Raw genomic sequence first — 22120 nt, forward strand, 5'->3', positions numbered from 1 at the left:
CGTCACACCACGTGACACGATGACGTCACGGCAGTGGAGAAACGGGGGCCCACCTCGCGCCGTCGCTGTGGTTGAGCGCCTCCAAATCACGTGATACATGACGTCACACCACGTGACACGATGACGTCACGACAGTGGTGAAACGGGGGCCCACCTCGCGCCGTCGCTGTGGTTGTGCGCCTCCAAATTACGCGACACGATGATGCTTCGCATTCTCCAGGCTTAACCAAGTTAATCCTCAGCCATTTTTTACCGTCTGCACAAACCTTTCAGCCAGCCCATTGCTGCTCGGGTGATAGGCAGAAGTGAAAACTTGTCGAACGGCGTGCTCTTCATGCACGCTTGGAGCTCGGATGAGGTGAACTGTGTGCCGTTATCACTTACAACAGTCTCCGGCGCGCCGTATCGAGCGAACAAATCACGTAAACTTGCTATGGTGGCTTGCGCGGACGCACATGTCATGACGTACACCTCAGTCCATTTTGAATGCGCGTCCAATTTAATGGATACATACGTGTATTTAAATACTTTGTTGCGAGGTTCTGTGTATACATGCTGTGACTTTGTTTCCAGGGGCACTTTTTTGTCCTTTATAAAGTTGTATCTTCGCATTTATAATACTCGATTTTATCTTCGCAATTCTAATGTATATCTTTCACAACTCGTTTCTTCATTTGCTCGCAGTTGCGACTAAAATTTCGCTGCAATTACTCGCAATACATGACCGGTGACAGCTGCTGCTGCTGCTGCAGTACACTGGAACGAAGGACTGCGACACAGATTTTCCCCTGGCCGTTGCATATGTACAAAAATGTAAAGGTTCTTGAACGACAAAGATTCATAGCGTCACTGAGATTTTCCCCTGGCCGTTGCATGTGTACAAAAATGTAAAGGTTCTTGAACGACAAAGATTCATTAAAATATTCGTCCTGTACTTGCTGATTTCATGGCCTCTTCGTTTCCCATATCAGCGGCATGCACTGCTTTGCTGCTTTCGGACTGATATAGTTCTAGACATCGTGTGCTATTTTATTTCCTTAGTGAATACGCAAAAACTTGCAAGCATTGGTATTAGTTATATCTGCCACGAATTTTAAGACATACGATTACATTCTTTTATTTAAAAAAATGCATATTTCACTTGTCTAGACATTGCGTAGCGTTATCTAATGCACAATGACAATGCAGTTATTGTTCTTGAGTTTGACCCGTCCACAAATTCTATGTGGTCACGCTGCAACATGAGCCCGCCACCCCCGAACAATAATTCTGGCTATGCCACTGGTGCGGATGGCTTGTCACTCCCTCCAAACGCTGCTGCTACTTCGCTCGCACGAGCGCGTCTCGCCGCCTTGTCCTCTGCTGACCCGCCGTACCTGAGGGGGAGCGTTCTTGCATTGTACCAAGGCTGCCCCGAGGAAACCGCCATTTCCGTTCCTCAGGCGACCTAGCTGTAGGCGTTACACATAACAAGAATGCTTTAGTTCACGAGTGGCCCGCAATCTATTCGCTTCGTTATTTTTTGCCTGCACTTTTCCTTGGTAGGACGTCATACAATCAGAAAAAAAAGAATGCGATGTACACAAGCTACTGCAGCTAGCAGTCGATCATGGCCAAATGAACTGATCCAAACGTGTGCGGAAGTTGCAAAAGGAGCTTCAACAAATGAGAAAACTGATGATTCCACTCCTAGGGCGATGTTAAGAGTCCCCGTAGCTTTTTTATATCGATTGACTATTCAGCATCCTAATGAGCCTTCTGGAATTCAAGGAACGCATAATTCTGTGGTATTTGCCTGAACGGTGGAAACATTCATGAAATAAATGTTCCGCTTTAAATTTGTCGATGTGAACCTGAGCTGAACATTTAACGAAAGGACGGTTATCAATAATGTATGAAGCTAGAGTATCCTCAACGCTCGGTGCGCAGCGCTGTGATTAACCTGATTCCTTTTATCGAATTTTAATCTGTGCGGTTTCTGACAAGCGAGGACCGATTGAAAAATTTAATTTATTGAGGCAACAAACAGCAATATTTCTTGTACCTAAGAAGGGCACAGGCAGAGACCCCACAACTGCACGAGGTAAAAGTGATGTTGGAAAATAAAAGGTACCAAGGTAACTAAGATTTAAAAATCGTTAGTAAATTTTGAACGAAAACCACAGGAGCACGAACAGTAACACATGCTGAGTTGCCACGAGATGCAAATCAGCCGGGTAAAGATACCACTGCAGAAATACAAATGTATAAATGAAGAAACAAATAAATAACGGCAGCAATAAAAATGAAATGTCTCAAATGATAAAAATTGAAAGCCATTGCCGTAAAATATTGTCTCCGAACATCCATGCCACAATTTTCTGCATACCGTTATATATAAATAACGGCAGCAATAAAAATGAAATGTGTCAAATGATAAAAATTGAAAACCATTGCCGTAAACTATTGTCTCTGAACATCCATGCCGGAATTTTCTGCACAGAGTTACAATGATTATGAAGGACCTAAAAAGCGCGGGAATAAGCCACATAAAACTTGGCTGTCCCTTGGTTTCTGTGGCTGTTGCTTCTCTCATATTTATAACGAGCCCCTCATTCCCCTCCCCTTGTTTGCTTAATTGCTTAGCGAGGGCCTCTGTTCAAGCAGCCTTGACGCCATAGGAAGCATAAGAGGGTTCTCACACAGCTTCCACCCTCGCCGTTCGATGGCTTGACAGCCGTCGCCGAAGCTCAGCGGTAGAGCACCGGGCGCGTAATTCGGAGGTCGTGGGTTCGGATCCCACCGGCGGCACGTGGTTGTTTTTTCTTCTGCTTTTAGAATCAATTAGCTTTGAGTGATAACATATTCAGTAATATTCTAAATCGAACAACAGCACGAAATAAATAAATTAAAAATCCTCTACGTCCCTTGGTTTATGTGGCTGTTGGCTTCTCTCATAATTATTTGTAACGAGCCTCTCATTCCACTCCCCTCGTTTGCTTAATTCACTGACTAGAGTTCAGGATCAGGATATCGAAATATAAATGTGTAATAGTGTTGCAACAGTATTAATCGATTCCGACAGCTCCAAATGTGGCTTTTGTCTTGAAACATTCAGAACATCCAGTTTTGTGCGTCTGACTCAGTACGCCAAGCAACCACGAGAGGACAGGTCGGAAGGTACCCCTTTTCTTTGGCGGCAGGTGGGCGCCACACCTGTCGAGTCACGACACGACTGCCTCCGGGGCAACGTCGTTTCGGCCCCTCTTTAGTGAGGTCCTTTTCCCTTTCATGTGAAGGGGAGAAAGAGAGGCTAAGATGACAGGGGCACTGGCCGATCTCTTGTGCACGTGCATCAGGGTCACCAGAACCAAAGCCACCTGGCAGAACCCATGGAATGCATCGCGCTCAAGAATGTTGCCGGCTTTGACGACAAGGACCTTCCAGGAACTCAATGGACCACGAGCAGAGTAATCCCGGAGACGTGGTTTAGAAAAAAAAGGGAAGTGGGGAGGGGGGGGGGGGCAGTCCAAGGGAACGTCACAACGAGCGAGTGCAACACACGACAAAAAAAAAAAAACGGACTCGGAAGATGGTCGCTGGCGGCTGGGAAGGAAGAAACGTACAGCTCTTGTGCATACTTGTGCTGCGTGTATTAAGCAGCTTGTTGCGTTGGAAACGTAATGCGTGTTTTAAACACGTGGCAGCAAGAACGAGAGATAAAACATCACGACTGTCCCAAGTAGTTTCTTTTAATTCGGGGCTGAATTCTTACAGTACAATCATGAGGATACAGACTTCTCTGGTAATATTTGACAGTCGACGAACTCTTCGCCGTTCTGTGTAATATCCATATTGTGACGCATATTCATGCGTCTCATGGCACCTCAATTTTGAAGCGACAAAGGGCAAACATTAAGTGCTATGGTATTGGGCTTATACTTCTGGAGCCATAGTGCAGGCATGCATCTAAGTGTTGGGGAAGGGGGGTGGGGGTGGAGCGGCGTCTTAGCCGAAAATCCTAATCCCCCGTCCCTGACCTTCGATACGAAACGTTAACTTGGGCCCCTCTCGAAAAATACTGCTGGCTACGTGCCTGCCCTAGTCTGCGGAAAACCATCACTTACTTTTGCGGGCAGTAATAGATTCGGATTTTACTTAGCGGTTTCCCTCTCTAAGGGATTGCCTTTTCTTTTGGACAACCTTCGCCGGGGCACTTGGGATAAATGATTATCATCGGATAAGAAATTTATGCACTCATAGCAGCAGATGCGACCTCGAGCTTGTCATTATAGCGTCGTCCAAAGTCGGTGATTCAGTACAGTCGTACGCGATGACGCCAAACCTTTCGATCATGTCTTCGAGGCAGAGTTCCTGCACAGAGACTCGGTCTTTGCTCCTGACTACTTACTTGGTAACATCAGAGCGCAATGACTTCGCTCATGGAACACCACCGAGTATGGCAAAAGACATTTTGGGATGCCTAGCAAGGGTTTAAGGTTGACGATTTTATAAGGCCGTAAAAGGGCGCTCAAGACGAAGACACAAAGATGAACACACTAGGCGCTGGTGCGTCCATCTTTGCGCGTCTCCATCTTCTGAGAGCCTGCACTATCCTATGATACGCAATCAACTATAGGCCTAGCGCTGCCGCTGTTGACGATTCGAAGGCTGGAGATGGAGACGGCTCTCGTTCTTTGTGTGAAGGAGAAAGGTGGGTTTAAAAAGCGAGCTTCACTGCCCAAGGCTACACGCATATGCCACAAAATAAGTTGTAAATTAGCACGCAAGCTAAGCTACTGCAGACTTTGTTTTTGCTGGTTGAGTCTGCAGTCACCGCAAGCTCCAAATGATTTGATGCGAGGTTTGCTACTTCAGAGCGGCATAGATTCGCCAGGAACTTCACAAATGCACCGTCCTAAATTAAATCATACCTGGGAGATTAAAAGACGCTACACTCTTTCTCCGTTGTGTCTACCTTCATAATGAAAAATTGTCGCGGCACCTGCTTGCCGCATTTATGCCAGAACCATCGTGGAACATCTTGAGGCTAAAAACAATGTTATAGTGACAAGATAACCGCTAATAAAAGTTGTTCTTGCAAAAAACAACAAGCTACATAAATAGCTATCGCATCTGGGAAGCAGCAAAAGAAGTGCCACTGAAAAAGCAGCGCTTGCCACATGCGGGGAATTTGTTTTCGCTCTGCCACTTAGGAAAAAAAGCAGAAATGCTCAAGAAGGCTTACAAGGTACCTGAGTCAGCTATTGCCATAAGACAACTTGAACAGCGTGCCTTACTAACAAAGGAGAGTTGGACACGTGTCTATGATAATGACAGGTTGGTTGTTCACTATTCACGTGAATATATTTTCAGATATCTGCTATGCATACATGCTATTAAAGCATATGTACAGTCGGGGAAAAAAGTCTGTGAACCACGTGTTCCTCAAACGAAAGCGGCGGCTGGTTTGAGGAACACGTGACATTTAGCCGGGGGCTAAAGAGCCCGCTTGGGGAGGTGAAAGTCAAAGCTTTGTTCCTTCATCTCCACAAGTGTGGTCTCCAGCTGCTGGCTAACAATAAAGCTATAGGCTTCGTTTGAGGGACCCATGGTTCACAGACTTTTGTCCCCTACAGTACTCCCAGTAGGTTTTCCTATATAATGTACACCTCCCTCCCTCCCCTGGTCAAAAGTCCCCGGGCTACGGAGTTAGTTTTTAAGCTGCGTACTGGAACGTCTACAACACCATCCCTGAACCTCGAAATAAGTGTATGTGTTAGGAGAGACATCATTCTCACGTCTGGAAGCCTTGGTAGCTTTACACACGTATTAAGTGTCATAATAAACTGCAGAAAACCCGACAATGCGACCTAGAAACTATTGGCTCACTCTGTACAGATTCTGTAAAGCGTTATACTCTGTTTACTTTCCTGTTTACATTCTCCTTAATTATTCAACGACTTGGATATGATTTTACCAGAGCGTTGACATTAATTACTCAGAATATGCGCACCGTGCTCCGTCTAAGCCTCGCACCTAGCTCTTCGGCGGCGCTCCGACTGCCTTCCTTCATGCTTCCTCCTCTGCGCCATGTTTTCAGTGCGCTAGCTGGGCGCTTGACGCATTTTTACCATGTTTTTGCTCTTTTTTGGATTTAGCGCTAAGACAACGAACTCGAGATCCAGTGGGAACCATTGCGTCCTCCTCGGATGCGACAACTACACTTAACTTCCGACGTAGGGTGGCCTGTTTGGGCTGGTCGCAGGCTCGTCGCGATCGACGAACGATGATGGCACGTTGGCCGGTGGTCGCATACACGGCGGTTAGTAGTACAATGAACATTTCCGGTCTTCGTCCGCCCGTCCGGCGACACGTTGCCGGTTGGGGCAGTAATTCCAACTTAACAAACAGAACTGGTTTATTAAGGACTGGAATGAAATGGAAGGCAGTTTAAGAAAAATGTGGTTTAGAAGAAAGGCTAAGATTGAGACTCGGCGCGCTCTTTCAACTTCTTTGTTTTCGGCTGGTTTCAAAACCTTCGGCAGTTGGTCGGAAGTTTACTATTCCTGCTCGCGCGTAATTCCAACCAATAAGAGTGCATTGGCAATGCACAAACAAGTAGGCGGAGCTCAGGGCTCGCCAGTGCCTTACTCAGTGGACCCCGTACTCCAAAGAAGGTGTAGGGCGACCAGTTTCGCGTATGCAGCTCGCTACATGTGCAACCGATGGAGGGTCCCCCGCAGTGTTGCCGGTAACGCTTTACTTTTTTCGGAAACTTAGTAGCGTACTCGTTACCATTTCGGAACTGTAACGGGTAACGTACTTACGTTAACATTTTCCGGCAACGTGAGGTGTCACGTTACTAGCTACTTTTTATTCCAAATGCCCGCCTCCGCCTCTTTTTGAAAAAGAGGCGGAAAGAAAAAAGAAAAACGCCGAAAATGATTTTTCAAATAAACAAAATCTACAGGTGTTTTCGACGACCCGTGTTGCGGCTCGCGTGCATGCCAAAAAACACCTGTCCTTGAAGACGCACTCAACTAAAAAAAAAAAAAAACCACGAACACGCAGTCACACACTTGCCTCCGTCCCCAAACCACTCACGAACTCAGGAATGTCGCCAGTTCACTTCAAGATGGCCCCAAGAGAGTCGTGGAAAGAGTACAATGGTACAGCACAGAAAAGGGGATTGCAGTCAACCGGCTGTTTCTATCTGCAACTGCGGCTACGTTTCTGGTTATTGCGAGCAAAGCTGACCTTGAACACCTTGACATAAACACTCGCATTTTGCGATAATTATGCAGGTTCAAGTAAAAAAAAATTGTTTTCGTGCGTAAATTTATTTTTTCTGGAACTGACATTTAAGCATTTCTTTATTGCTACACGATTTCCGCGTAATTTCGTAAGCAGAAGCACACCAGAATTCCTGTAAATTTGGTGAGTGCAGCTGTTTTCTTTGTGAACATATTTGACAAGGTTTTAGGCGTAAAAAACAGACGAGACACATAGGAAGGTAACAGGACGAAGCGCCATCGTCCTGTTTCGGCGATGGCCCTGCGTCCTATTACCTAATTCCTATGTGTCTCGTCTGTTTTTTGCGCCTAAAACCTATTCAAATATGAACCAAAACCAAATAGCATAGAAGCAAGTGTTCTTTCTTTGTGAAGTTGGAATTCTATGAAGTATGAGATTTATAAAATTGTTATCTTGGGTTCTTACAGCGAGGACACACTGAATAAAATTTATGGCCATAGAGTAACGGCAAATTAACGTGCGATACTTTTTTCGGTAGCGGTAACGGTAACGCGTTTCCTTTTTGGTAGGTAACGTAGGGCGGTAACGCGTTTTTTTTTTTAGTGTAACGAGTAACGTATTTAGTTACTTTTTTTCCCGTTTTTTTCATGAAAAATTGGAAATTTTTCAAAGCGTGACGAAAACAGATTTGTTTGCAACAGCACAACGATAAATAATAATGCTCCGAAGTTCAGCGGAATATGCAGTTGTAGATGTCATATTGTGAAACGAACTTCTTGTTCTACTGCACCGAGAAGATAAAGAATGATTTGTCATCAGGCGTATATGGAGATATAAATATCATATTTATGGAACGAACTTCTTGTTTTACTGCACCGAGAAAGGGAAAGACTCAGAGTCAGTGTCGCTACAGTACTACGCGCAGCAGCATGGATTGAAGCTTTGTCCGCAGCTTGGTTCGACTGCACATACACAAGCTTTCGAACGCGTTCCCCTGAAAGCCTGTTGCGAATCCTTGTATGGATGTTTCCGAAACGTGACCAGTTTCGTTTGCAGCTGGCGGATGATGGTGGCCGGCAAGCAGTCGGCAAGCCAGACGAGTTAGCGGCTGGTTGGTGCAAAGGCCTTGCCACCAGGTAGATGGGGCCACGTGCTTCGCTGAAGACCTCTGTCTTTGACAAAATTCCTGCGGCTGTCCCGTACTCTGCTGCGTTGGAAATCAAGAAGCTAGGCTTGTATTTGCCTTAAACCGCTTACGTTCACAGCAGCCTATGTAATTTATGCCATGTGTGTAGCACAGTAGAATTTGCAGCCATTTTGTTCTACTTAAGGCGTGAGTTCAAGCGGTTGAATTTCTTTGGAGGAGAAATTTCAAAGGCCCGTGTACTGTGCGATGTCAGTGCATGTTAAAGAACCCCACGTGGTCGATATTTCCGGAGCCCTCCACTACGGCGTCTCTCATAGCCTTATACCCGTGCCACACGCTCACAAGAAATGGCAGTAAATGCTTAAGGCCTTAAGTTTGTTAATGCCATTATTTTCGGAGTTGGTGCTACACGTCCACATTTAATGCCATTATCGAAAGTGACGATGACGATAACGCTTGCAAGGTAGTTAAAAGTTTCATCTGAATATGAACATTGCTAATGAGCACAATATATGGGAAATGTTATTCAAATGTAATATAAAATCGATTTTTCAGAAAATACGGCTCTTCCTGCTTTACAAGTCGAAAAAGTAGCCATAGACTCGCATGTCAGCACCGAAGTCGAGAGTACCTGTCAATAAGGCTGATAAAAATGGCGCTCTTCGCATCGAAAATGCAGTATAGTTGCCTCATCTGACTGAAAGTTAAGAATTAACTATTTCCTACTGGTTAGGAAGTTGCTACTAACAGCTGCATACTGTTCTACGTGTGGAATGGGAACGAGAGTAGGCATTGCACGGGCGAATGAGTTGTGGCGAACTCAGTAGGTCGCGAATGGCAGTAAGGCTAATGCCATTAAATTTGTGCGTGTGGCACCGCACGAATGCCATTAAAACTTAAGGCAGTAAGCACTTAATGGCATTAAATCTGTCCGTGTGGCACGGGTATTAGTCGCTTTGGGACGTTAAACCCCATAAACCAAACCAAACCTAACCTGTTTTTAAGTCAAGCCTGGATCTTATATGTGACCTGGCCTCCAACCCGCGTACTCACAGCACGAACGTTTTAAAAGCACTACATCGCACCGGCGATGACGACTGCTCTCCAATCGTTCAACGATGCACGCTGTAATGGTTTTCAAAGCAAAAACAAAAAACCTGAACTGAAAGCAAGCAGTCATGAAACTTTGAAATTCCACTGTAAATTTTTCCATGTCTCTTTCCATTTTTTCTCGTCTGAAAAAAAAACCGCAAAAAAACGTTTTTTTTTCCAATATTGCACTGTTTTTTTTTTCAGGCCTTCACACCTGCAGTCCTGATGTCCCCCCACCGTTGTCTTGCCTTGGCGCCGTCGGGGCGACGTCGGCGGTGGCGGCGGTGCCATTCCCCTGCGGTCACGGTGGCCAACAACTTCGTCGGGGCGGCACAGAGCCACCTCTTCATGTCTTTATCCCACTATGGGACACAGCGACGCCAACCAGGGGATTATCCCTTTTTTGCCTTGACAAGGAGCGCCGACCCGCCACCTTGTGGGAGGTGTCCGAGGGCGGAACAAAGCCCCTTCCCCGAACTGAGTAATGAACACCACTAACCCCGCTCGTGAAATGCCCGGCCAGGTGCTTTGACCTTCCTGGACACGCCGCAGCGGGATATCTCAGCCGACGACCCTGGTACCGAAATCAGTATCCCTCCCACAACACTCTCTTTCATTTCACTCCTACACACTGCCTGCTGTCCTTTATTTTTCAGCCACAAAGCGCACAAAATTTTTTGTACAAATAAAATGTAAATAAAAGTTCCTTATTTCCATTTTTATTCTTGGTTCCTGGAATCCTGGAAATGAAGCCGCCAACCTCATAGCCGGAGGTTCCTTAAACAGAGGAGTTTAGAGCACCAAGCGTTATCTAAACAACTCTCGTTGTTAAAAAGTTTTTGACCATGATTTCGTTTTGAGCGAAAAATTGTACCTTGAAATCCACTTTTGCTGAGGTGAAAGTCGCATGGCGACCAATGCGCACGCATGAATTCGATCACAAACGGAAAACCCTAAGCAGAGCGAATGTCCATCTCTAAGGACACCGCTGGCCTCTCATGCTTTTTTTGCGCTGTGCACAATGGAATATAACGATCTAGGAAGCCATTCAACGCAAATGCCTTTATAAAGAGTCATCACTAACCTCCAATGCTAACATCAGGCACAACCAGCACACTGTTGAGAGTCGACGAGCTATCGCAGCTTCGTTGCTAGCTGAAGCTCCAAACATGTCTCAGCGAGCTTGACTCAACAACCTCATGCAATCATTTTTCGCGTCATGTGCACTGCAGCACCGACATTAAAGCACGCTAGAAAGAGAACAGCTGCAGTTGACACACATGCGAATGCACAGCTGCACGTAATCCCACATTCCAACACGGCAACGATATCGCCCAGATCATAGACGGTGCTGCATATGCAAGATGGCAGCGCCCCAGTCGGAGTCTCATTCCATGCTAAAATCGAAAGTAACGGCAAAATTAAAACGGAATGAGAAATAGCCTGCACCTGCGTAGCATCAACAGACTTAAACCAATAAAAAATAAAAGAACAGGGCCCATGTGGCCAAAACTCGAATTTGGTGCAGAAACCCAATGAGAAAAATAAAGTAGGGCACGGTAGCATTGTAACCGAAGGGCTCAACGAGCACAGAGGGATGATGAATCCTCGGTGAGCTTCTTTTATTGACGAATATCAATCAGGGTGCCAAGCACGAAAAAAAAGAAAAAAAAGATGACATGATAATTTACATAAATACAAAAAAGTGGCTTGATTATTCACAAACTAAAAGAAAAGAAAAAGAATGTAGAGCAGAGAAAGATTTTTTTTCTTTATTGCATTTTCACAAAAGGTACAAAGAAGTAAAACTTGTCAGCAACACTTTCACTGACACGGCAGGTTAAAATTTTTTCAGTACAACCAAGTCATCCAACACATTTAACCAAATTGGCTGATCAGGTAGTGCCTGATACACTTCCCTCAGACGTATGACAGCTTCAATGAAATGCTCGAGTGGAGATCTCACAACTACTTCTGCATTGTTGAATTGCGTCCTTGTTTTCCATGAACTATGGAGGCAAAGGAGCATAATAGTGTCATAAGGGATGTACTGTTTTCCTACCTGTAAGAACCCTGATGCCATGCGGGTGTAGCGGTAAATCTTTCTTTAATGTTCTTTGAAGCACATCCCAGAAAAAAACCGCATCCCAACAATCTAAAAACACGTGATCTACTATTCCAGGTTTTTTACATAGAAAACAATCTGTTGACCGAGGGAACTATGTCGGTCAAAACATGGATGCATGGTAGAGCAGAGAAAGATGCAAGATGGCAGCGCCCACAGCTTCGCAGGGGGGGCGCTGCGGACGCCAGTGAAATGCGCCCTCTCCGGCCGACTCCGCATTTTTGACCGGGATATGCGAGCTCCTGTTATCGTCGGAGGAGTGTCCACCGCATGAAGAGACGAGATTTCGCTGTGTAGACATAGCTTGCACGTGTCGACACCGCCCCCATCAAGCGCTTGCGGCCATGCTGCCGAGCCATTCGGCTTTCTCCGCCCTGCGGTGCCCGACCACTCCTCGGACGCTTTGGATTACTTTCTTATCTTTCGGGCGCGATGCCTACCCCACAGAGGAAAGAACCATTCAGCGCAGGCTACTTCTCTGTACTTATTCCATCGGCGCGCGTACGCTACGCACACAAAGTGAAAATTAGCGACGATATAGGGCCGTACCCGCCGCGACCGGGAGTCGACGCGACGATGGGCGTTGGTGTGTTCCCTGAAGAGGCCCAGGGGGATATCATGTTCTCTTTCCAGCTTTGTGAAATTGGGAGGGATGAAAGCCTTCTAATCAATGGAGGCACTCAACGAGTTCTACAGAAGCCTGTCTGCGATGCGCCTACGAGACGAAAAGCTCGGCCTCGGCACGCCGCTTTCTCTGCCGCCATTGCTCGCTGCGGTCGTGGCGATCCGAACCGGCTTGCCTTGAGCTGTAGTTAGGATGTAGCGACGCGGGTCTCAGTCTAGGTTTGTGTTGTCAGACAAATCGGATGGGGTCAATGAAAACAGCAACGTTCAATTCAGGGTGCAACCGTTGCTTCCCATGTTTTCGCTGACATTTAGTTGACGACACAAACCTTTTACCTGCACAGTGTGCTCCGCAGACAAGGAGATTACAGTTATCGAGGTCCAAATTATCGCGCTTAATGCGAGCCAGCCACAGCTCGCGCAGATTCGTACTGAGTCGATCATGGAGAGCTCGCACTTGCATGCCTACGATTATCTGATGAATGCAGAGGAAGTTCGTGTTAATCGGCCTCTTGTTTCACCTGGAGATGTCGTTACGGTTGGAGCAGCAAAGGGTGGCGCACAAAACCATACTGAATCTACAGATGGACGAGAACCAAACTATGCGAGCTACCATAGGCAGCGGTAAGCTAGAGGCAGGGCTGACGGTGGTTCGGCAGCATGGCGTAGAAAGAGAAATTTTTTTCTAATGTCAACAAAAAATACAAAGCAAAACTGCTGAACTCAATGCTCTGATTAGTTAAGTACATGCGCAGTGACAACCTTTGCAGAGCGCCGCCTCTCCCTCTCCTGCGCCCGTCGCCTCTTCCCGTTGGTCGAGGGTTTCGCGCGCAAAAGTCCTTTAAACCCGCGCTTTTCGCGGCCGCACACGCCATATCGTCCGCTCCAACCGCGCAGCGTAGGTTCGGCAGGCGTCGTTGCGGACACTGAGCTATTGCTTGCTGTGAAGAACATCGGCTTTTGTTTTGCTCGGAACGTGTGTCAGTCACCTAACTTCAAGCCGTCTATCTGTGCGGCGTGACGGGCTGCTGCGCCTTCGGGTGCAGGAACCGTCCGTCACGACGGTGGAAAGCGGTTCTTCGCGATCCCATCATCGAAAACCGACGCGGGCCGGAGGAAGGTTTGGCTACACAGAATTGGCCGGGCGAATTTTAACGCAACGCCATCGAACAGACTTTGCGAAGTAAGGGACGTGCTTTCAATAGCTGCTGAGTTTTCCTTTCTTTTTCAAGCTACGCTGTGCAGTGTTTTGTTCGCGATCGAGCGTATGGCCGCAGTAAGCTCGACATAGGGGCGCTTGCGTTGAGTGCATCGTGATTGCTCGCACGCAAGCGTGTAAGTGACACGAGGCACACGTCTAACTTTAGAGTGAAGTTCCTTAAATTTGAGCGCATGCCGCAGTTAGACATACATGAGTACAATGAGCGCAGATCAAACTGCGCTCTGAAATCGTAAAGCGCACGCGTTGCATTCTGCAGTCGCGCGCGTGCACACGTGCGTGCGTGTATATTATATATATAGATATATTTATATTACAGAAAAAGACAAGGAATTATCGCGCCGATATGCATCGTCAAGGCACCGTAGCACCGTTGGTGGAAACACCAGCTAGCGCGCGCTGGCTTGCGTTTACTCTCAAAATATGACCAGAAGCTGTGGGTATGCGTGATAGTGCCCATCGTAAGTGGGTAGCGCGTTTCCTGTCGCATACTTTGTAACAGCACTTCCGCGTTCTCGCTTCCCCTTGACGCCGAACTAATTCGGAGGAGGCTACGAATGCGAGCAAATCTGTGATAACCTCTTTTATTAATGCTTTTGTTTTAAAAGCTTTGTAAAAGCTTTTTGTTGTAAAAGCCATTTTTAAAAGCTTTGTAGCCGCTTCTTTTGTTTTAATGAGATCAGTATAACAAAAGGCTTTGGCTTTGCCGATGTGCATTTAGTACTCGGGCTGTTTCCGAGCCTGAGCCGGGCAAGTCTACCTCGAGGGCCGGGCCGGCCCATGCTGCCGAACCACCGCCAGACCGCCTCTAGCTTTCCGCTGCCTATGTTAGCTCGCAACGTGTCGATTCTCGTCCATCATTAGATTCGGTATGGTTTTGTGTGCCACCCTTGGCTGCTACGATCGTAGCGACTGCTCCAGGTGAAAGAAGAAGCCATTTAACACGAACTTCATCTGCATTCGTAAGATAATCGTAGGCATGCAAGTGCGAGCGCTCCATCACTGAGTACGAATCTGCGCGAGCTGCGGCTGGCTCCCATTAAGCGCGACGATTTGGAACCCGTCAACCCAAATTTACTTGTGCGCGGACTGCACTTTGTGACAAGTAAGAGGCTTGTGTCGTCGACTAAATGTTTACGAAAACGTGAAAAGCAATGACTACACTCTTGAATGTTGCTGTTTTGATTGACGCCATCGAATTTGTCTGAACACAAACCGAGACTGGGTCCCGTGTCGCTGCATCTTAGCTACAGCACTAGGCAAGCCGGCTCAGATCGCCACGACCGTAGCGAGCAATGACGGCAGAGAAAGCGGCGTGCCGAGGCCAAGCTTCTCGTCTCGTTGCTTGCGCATCGCAGACAGGCTTCTCACCCACCTGCTGTAGAAATCATTGTGTGCCTCCATTGATTCGAAGGCTTTCATTTCTTCCAACTTCCCAAAGCTGGCAAGAGTACACGACATCCCCCGTGGGCCACTTCAAGGAACACATCAACGCCCGTCTTCGCGTCGACTCCCGGTTGCAGCGTGTGCGGATCTGTATCATCGCAAATTTTCAGTTTGTCTGCGTAGCGTACGCGCGCCGATCGAATAAATTCAGACTAGTAGCCTGCACTGAATGGTTCATTCCTCTGTGGAGTAGGCATCGCGCCTGAAAGATAAGAAAATAATCCAAAATGTCCGAGGAGTGGCCAGGCATCGCAGGGCGGACGGGCGGGGACGGCCGAATGGTTCGGCAGCATGGCCGCAAGCGCTTGATGGGGGCGGAAGTGACGACACGTGCAACCTATGTATAGCGACTATACGAATGTGGAAGATTATCGGACAGATGTAAAAGCGAGGTAGGTTTTGCTTCTCACTAAATGACTGATGGCGATGGAACATTTACGTAGAAATTTATTAACCCATTGCTGGCAGGCCAAGGATATTTGCGAGGTAGGTTTTCTCCTTACTAAGTAACTATTCCAAAGAAAATTTTGATGCGGGAGTCTATATCGTTACAGTTCATGCACGCGGGAGAACAGGGGAGGCACAGATAAGTGCACACGTAGCGTTGCCTTCATACCGTATTTCGAGCACTCCCTCAAGCGTCTTACCTGGTCCGCGATACACTGCAGCAGACCAAAACCAAAAGCCACTAGAAGATCGGATGAACTACGGGCATTTAGAATACCTTTACTTGAAGGTGTCTTTTCGGATGTCAAACCTGTGCATCCGTTGTAGCACGTCCAGCGTTCCGGCGGGGACGGTCGTTCTGTTTGCATACTCCTCTTCACCAAAACAGATCACCGCTAATTCCTTCTACGGCCTCGTGATTCACGGTCACGTTCAATGCACGCCCCACCCTCGATATCAAACTTGGCACGCCGCATAAAGCCCGGCGCACCCGGACGCGGTGCGCGTGAGGCTCTACCAAAACAATTCATCTATGCGTGCTCATTTTTGCCTTTAGACGATTCAGTGAAGCATGCAAATGTTTCTCCTAAGTCACCGATGTATTTATGCAGCGGAACGCATGGTTAATGCGGAGACATAGAGAAGAACTCGGCAAGTACGGGAATTCAGCGCAACCAATTGAAAAGGGGCTTTAGTTCCTTCGGAGCGGGCTAGAGGTCGCCACCGCAGTCACATGAAATCACAAAGAAAACAAAAGTCGTTCGGCCGGCGCGCGCGGGAGGAAGAGAGAAAAGGGAGGGCGTCTTGTCGCTACTTTAGTTTTTTTAGGGGCTTTAATGCTGCCCGGTACCTGGCGCCATCTGGCGCCGTCAAAGCGACTTGCGGAAGCGCATTTCATGCGTGCGGGCTCCCACTACACGCCATGCTAAAGCTGTCTAATATTTAGCACTCAGTCGGCTGAACCCGACTATCAGTAGAGCAGTAGCTCCATGGTTGCGCAATATGCCAAATTTGAAGGCTCGTCGATCGGACTCCTTGCCAATGCAAAGCATAAAACCTGAACACAAGCCTGAAAAATGCAGTCTCTGAAGCGTTCGCACTTCAGAACTGCCTTTTTAGTGCAAATTTTAACTTGAAAGCATTAAGGGCCCTATTCAGCGGAGAACCGGCCATCGGCAACTTCGTGTCGAGAAAATCGGGATTGGTCGAGAGGGTCATGACGTCAAAACCAAGCACAACCTCATGCGGGTAATTCAAACCACAGACAACAATGACGCAGTGAAGCAGTGATGACGTTGCTAACATTTCCTCATGGGTCTACTTTGTGGTGATGCAATCCCACCACCATTACGTAGTGCCTGGAAGAACGAAAAAATGATCGAGATGCGAGTCCGTGACTCGAACTGCTACTCCTCAACCACTGGGACCGGTGAGGAAGGTTTGTTCCACTTGGCTGAAAGGACGCCTTGTGTGTTAAAAAAAATAAGATGAGATAGAGGAGAAAATAATGTAATAAAGAAGTTTTCATATCAGTGGAGTGATCTGCAAAGAGGACCTCAGGCTGCTGAAGAGATTATGGAACCGCGTCGTGCCCTTACGGTAACTCTTTAGGATGAAAATTAGGGGCGATCAATTTTAGCGTTGCAGAGGAAATGTGCTAAAATTCCACTTATGATTCCTTCTCTTCCAGTCAAGATTCTGATTGTGAGCACACATTTTATTAATTTTTTGCGCCTGTCTTGAGTCATTTTTATATAACTTGAGTCATTTTCAGTTCGGCATCTTCCTCCTGCCCTATAGGCAACGGGCGAACGTAACTCCGGCGCCGACGGAGGCGCCTCTCGCGGCGAGCAGCGCAGCGGAGACAGGATACGCTCGCCGTCGCACGCATTGGCAGTCAGCTCCGCATGCCATCTGATCGCCGCGGCTGGGCTGCGTACTCTTTTTGCGAAGAATGCCGGGGTCAAATACGAATGATTCTCCTGCTGTTGTCAATCTGAAATAACAATCAGAGATGCGAGCCAGAAAAATACAAGCGATGAACAGACGTAGCTTACCTCGATCTCCACGCTCTTCGGCGGCGCGTTGATTTTACCTGTTCTACACGGGTACTTTCGAATGACATCTGAGTCGAATGGCAGTCGAGACTTGGAATGGCATTCGAACTCGACGGACTCCCGCGGTGCTACACGGCACTTCCCAAACGCATTCGAAATTCTTAGCTCGTTTTCAATGTACAACGACGACTACGGTCACGCTAGTCCGACAACGGCACTATCACGGTGAACAGCAGCATGTGATTATAGTGAACTATCTAGTTTATTATTATATTATTGTAGTGGCACAATTTTTTTGGCTAAACGACACCGACGAGTCCGATCAGCGGACGGTCAGCTTTCATGCCCTCGGGAGTTCGGCGGCTGAGCGAAAACGCGCTGATGAGGTGACGGTGCGAATACATGCGCGCTTATACATATTGCGGATTGGAAATAAGCGAAACGAGCGCCTATATTTCACATGTGCACACATGGACAATCACTAGCGACAACCACTTGCCAAATTAATTTCAGTCGACGACGACTCCGTTCCCTTCAGCGACGACTGGCGAGCCCGCAGGGTTGGATCGGTGATTGTGAAGAACGAATTCACAAGTTTTAGCGAATGCAAATGGTCAACGAGTGTAGTTTTGACAAGAGTGACATGAAATCAACTATTGCTTACATCGCAGGACGCGCATACGATGAACGGGAAGCGGCGGTGTGACTCGGGCTGCCGAGCAGTGCTTTACGGCCAGCAGCAGTCGTCGCCGTCGCTAGCTTGTGGGTATCAAGTTAAGCCATTTCAGTTAACGCGAACGGTCACCAAACATGCTTCTGGATAAAGTAGTTTAAAATAAAGTACGGGACATGTCGGAGGAAGCCGGGAAAGTTAGCGAGAAGCGCCGGTCCTACGCGATGTCAACAACCCGGCTGCAAGTGTTTCTCAGGCGAACGATCGTGTCGGCGCTTCCCACAGATTGTCGCACTGCGTAAACAGGCACGGGTACAACCGGTACAGAAGAGAGGACATTATTTAATAGAACTAAAGCGCATATTTCGTTTTATGTCTTGCAAACCAGTACAAGCTGTTCATACGCAGCGATGTAAACAGCAGCATGAGTACAGTCGTCCTCATCGGCGCACTCCTGGGGAAATTTCATGCACACGCGGTAAATGTTCGTTGGTGTACTATTTTCTGCAAGCACTCACTTAGACGGAACATGAACTATTTGCTAAACAAACAGCAGAAAAAAAGCGAGTAGCGGGTATCGAAATGAACAGCCACAGAGCCGAAAGCAGTCGCGCGGCTGTGGGCGGGGCGAAGCGACGGCGGCAGCGACGGCTATTGGTCGCTTCGGGCTGTGTTCGCGTTTAGAAGGCAAAAATCTGGAATGTCTCCGCGGAGCTCCGTAGACTCGAATGTCATCTGAACCGAATGCCGTTGAAAAACTTCGTGTAGCAGCGTTCGACAGTCGAGTCGAATGCCATTCGGTTGGAAGGCATTCGAAACGCCCGTGTAGCAGGGGTCTGCGCCATGCATTTCCCCCTTATTTCGGAGCCGCTTGAAAGCACGAGCTCTTTCACGTTGTGCACGTGACCGGCTTCAAGCAAAAGCTTGCCCTTTTTCAAGTTCGCTCCTCGGAAAAAGGAATTCAAATCGTCCAAATCGCGAAATGCCGCCTCGGCACGCTTTCCACCGCCATTCTACCAGCCTCGCGCAAGGCTGCCATGCCGTCTGCTACGACGGAGCAATCCTGCGATATGTTCCCCGCCTGCCCGCTAGATGGCGCTGGTTGTTCAGCGATCGTGGCGGCTCCTGACGACTGCCCGTTGCCTATACAAGCGTGGAAGAGACGTTTTTGTTTATATTTTAATTTGAATAATCGAAGCCATATACCGGGGGTGACAAGGCCATCCCATCTTGATGTTTCATTATTCTTCTCGCTTGCACCTTTAGTAATTTCAATAACTAACATTTACCGCTTTGAATGCAGGTCAGATGCTGGAATGAAGAGAACGGTTGCACTGCTGTAATGGCTGCTTCAGACATCGCTGAACACTTCCAGCACGACTGTGGACACCACTCTGTTCACTGCCCAAAGTGTTCGGCGTCTGTTCTTTGCCGCAAGGTGTGCGAGCACCTCAGATCTGGCTGTTCAGATCACACAATTCGTCCTCCTTCAGAACACGGTGGGCAGACTGGGCAACATGACGAATCACTTTTGACAGCTCTGAGCAGAGCCCTAGATCAGCACACAGCCGAAATGAGGGCACTTCTGGAGCAATTGCTTAGCGATGGCAATGCACGAGCCGACCAACTGAACAAGATCTCGCAAAATGTAAACGCTGTCAGTAAAGCTATAAAGCAGGAACCCTCTGAGGGAGCCCGAGAAGGCCACGGCACTATAAACGGAAGCTTTCTCCAAATAACCGCACCAGAGCAAATAGAAAGATCCTTGATCGCTAGAAGTGAGGTAGCCGACACTCTCTCGAGGAGAATAAGATCATTAGGAGAAGAAATAAAAGGTGAATTTGAAAAAGCAACGGCACAGAGGCACGACTGCTATTCACGGCTTGCTGCAGCCATCAATGAAGCTAAGGATAGCGAAAAATGCGAACAGAAGGGCATTGGGCCAATTGAACAGACTCATTCGTCAGACTGAAAACAGCATCACAGTGCAATTTTTTTTATCAGAAACATTCAACTGCTCCACGATACAGCGCTGGCGCTAGGATCTGCCGCCTATTATACCTGTGTGGCTACCGCGTGTCTCCTGCGGTTGTGCTCAGTAAAACAACCAGGCTCTGTTGCTTTATTTGGGGCTGCAGCTACACAAGGGCAGCATGGACGACGTAGTTCAATGGCCATTTCAACACAGATTTAGGGTTAGTGTGGTGCACCCGAAGGAATGGACAAAACGGCAGCCCGAATTTAAACCCTCTCCTTTATGCGCATATATACGAAGGCCCATAGGTTCATCGAACGAGCCTTTTTATCATACCGAAGGGTCGTTTAATCTGTGTGACCTTGCACGTGACGGCTATGTGCATCAAGACGAGCTTAGGATAACACTGGAGTTGATTTCGTGCAAATGTCTGAAGGCCAGTGGTGTTTGTGGAAGAAACTTCACCTCAAGAAATTTAAAGTGGATCTTGACTGTTGTTTATATCGACTGACCTCTGCGCATCACTTTTGTTGTGAGCAGATTGAGTGTGAAATAAAACTGTTTTTGTGTTTTGCAGTGAATCATAAAACTCGGACTCTGAGTGATCAAGTAGCATTTTTTGTAAGGCAGAATTTTCTTTCGTTATAAAAGGCGCAGTTATTTTGATGCACTTGCATATTGCAGCAAAGGCCGTTATAGCCTTGTTTTGCCGCACATATATCCCTGCCTTCTACCATGGAATGTACTCATTAGCTATGGAACCTTAATTGCTTCATGAGTTTTTGATCTTAACATAAATAACGTAATCGAGTTTAAATCATCAACCACCTTCAAACACATTGAATTTTACACCTGCAAACCTAAGCGTGGCAGGTTTCAAAGGGGAAATTCCATGCCAAGCGAACCATAGTTTGCACTCGACGGGCCTCCTCCGATCTTTTCCATAAAATCTGTGGCTCTTAATTGAACCGTCTAAAGTTCCAGTTGACTGATACTTTTTTTTCGTGAGGCTGGCAACCATGGGTTGCCAATAGGCATAAAACAGCACTTCATGCCCCAACAAGCAAAGTATTGGTGCACGGAGTTTTACACTGATGCCTCCAAGACATCTTCATTTGCAAGTGCAGTTTACAGCTGTCAATCTTCCGAAACGAGAACAATGAATAGACACACAAGAATATTTAATCCAGAATGTCATGGTATCCTGACGCGTAATTCGGAGGTCGTGGGTTCGGATCCCACCGGCGGCAGTGGTTGTTTTTTCTTCTGCTTTTGTAATCAATTAGCTTTAAGCGATGACATGTTCAGTAATATTCTAAATTGATCAACACCACAAAATAAATAAATTAATTTAAAAAAAATCCCCTGTGCCCCTTGGTTTCTGTGGCTGTTGGCTTCTTTCATATTTATAACGAGCCCCTCATCCCCTTCCCTTGTTTGCTTAATGGTATCCTGTTGGCTGTCAGATCCATCCTACAAAAGAACATCCCAACGTCTGTTATTTATTCAGATCCTTTAAGTGCGGTTATGGCCCTGTCCTCCCGGAGACCCTGTAAAAACCCTGTTATCAATTCCCTCTTGAAATGCCTTATGGCTGCATGCACACTGAACCTCAATATTACATTATGCTGGGTACTAGGTCACTGTGGCATAGAAGGAAATGAGGAAGCAGATAGCCTTGCTGCGTCAGCTGCCAAACTGAGTCTTATTCATGTAAACCAACTTCCACACCATACTCAGGCCTCATATTAGGAGTGCACTCCGCAAAGAATGCCTGCAGGATTGGGAAAAATAGAAAACAAACCACACACGATAAAACCAAGGATTGGAAGATATGCCAGAGATGAACAAAATTGATTCAAAGAAGTTGCTATCTGCAGACTGAGGATAGGATATACATACATCACACATTCACGTCTTTTAAACGCTACACCGGCACCACAGTGGGCGAGATGTGGACCCCACATCTCAGTTGTGCACATATCAATCACGTGCCCGAGATTGGAGACAGAAAGACGACACTTCCCAGAACTGTCCACATTCTAAAAACCATTGCACCCTTCTTTATTTTCAGGTGAT

At 47.2% G+C, this 22120-nt stretch overlaps 1 pseudogene; it reads left to right on the top strand.

The window, feature by feature from the left end:
- LOC149329140 (uncharacterized) overlaps window positions 1-20552 on the top strand; it is a 37674-nt pseudogene extending 17122 nt beyond the window's left edge.
- Window positions 20553-22120: the final 1568 nt, after the last annotated feature.

The sequence above is a fragment of the Amblyomma mixtum genome, chromosome 9 (genome assembly GCF_055824585.1).
Source record: "Amblyomma mixtum isolate Tamu chromosome 9, ASM5582458v1, whole genome shotgun sequence".
In the NCBI taxonomy this organism is placed as follows: Eukaryota; Metazoa; Arthropoda; class Arachnida; order Ixodida; family Ixodidae; genus Amblyomma; species Amblyomma mixtum.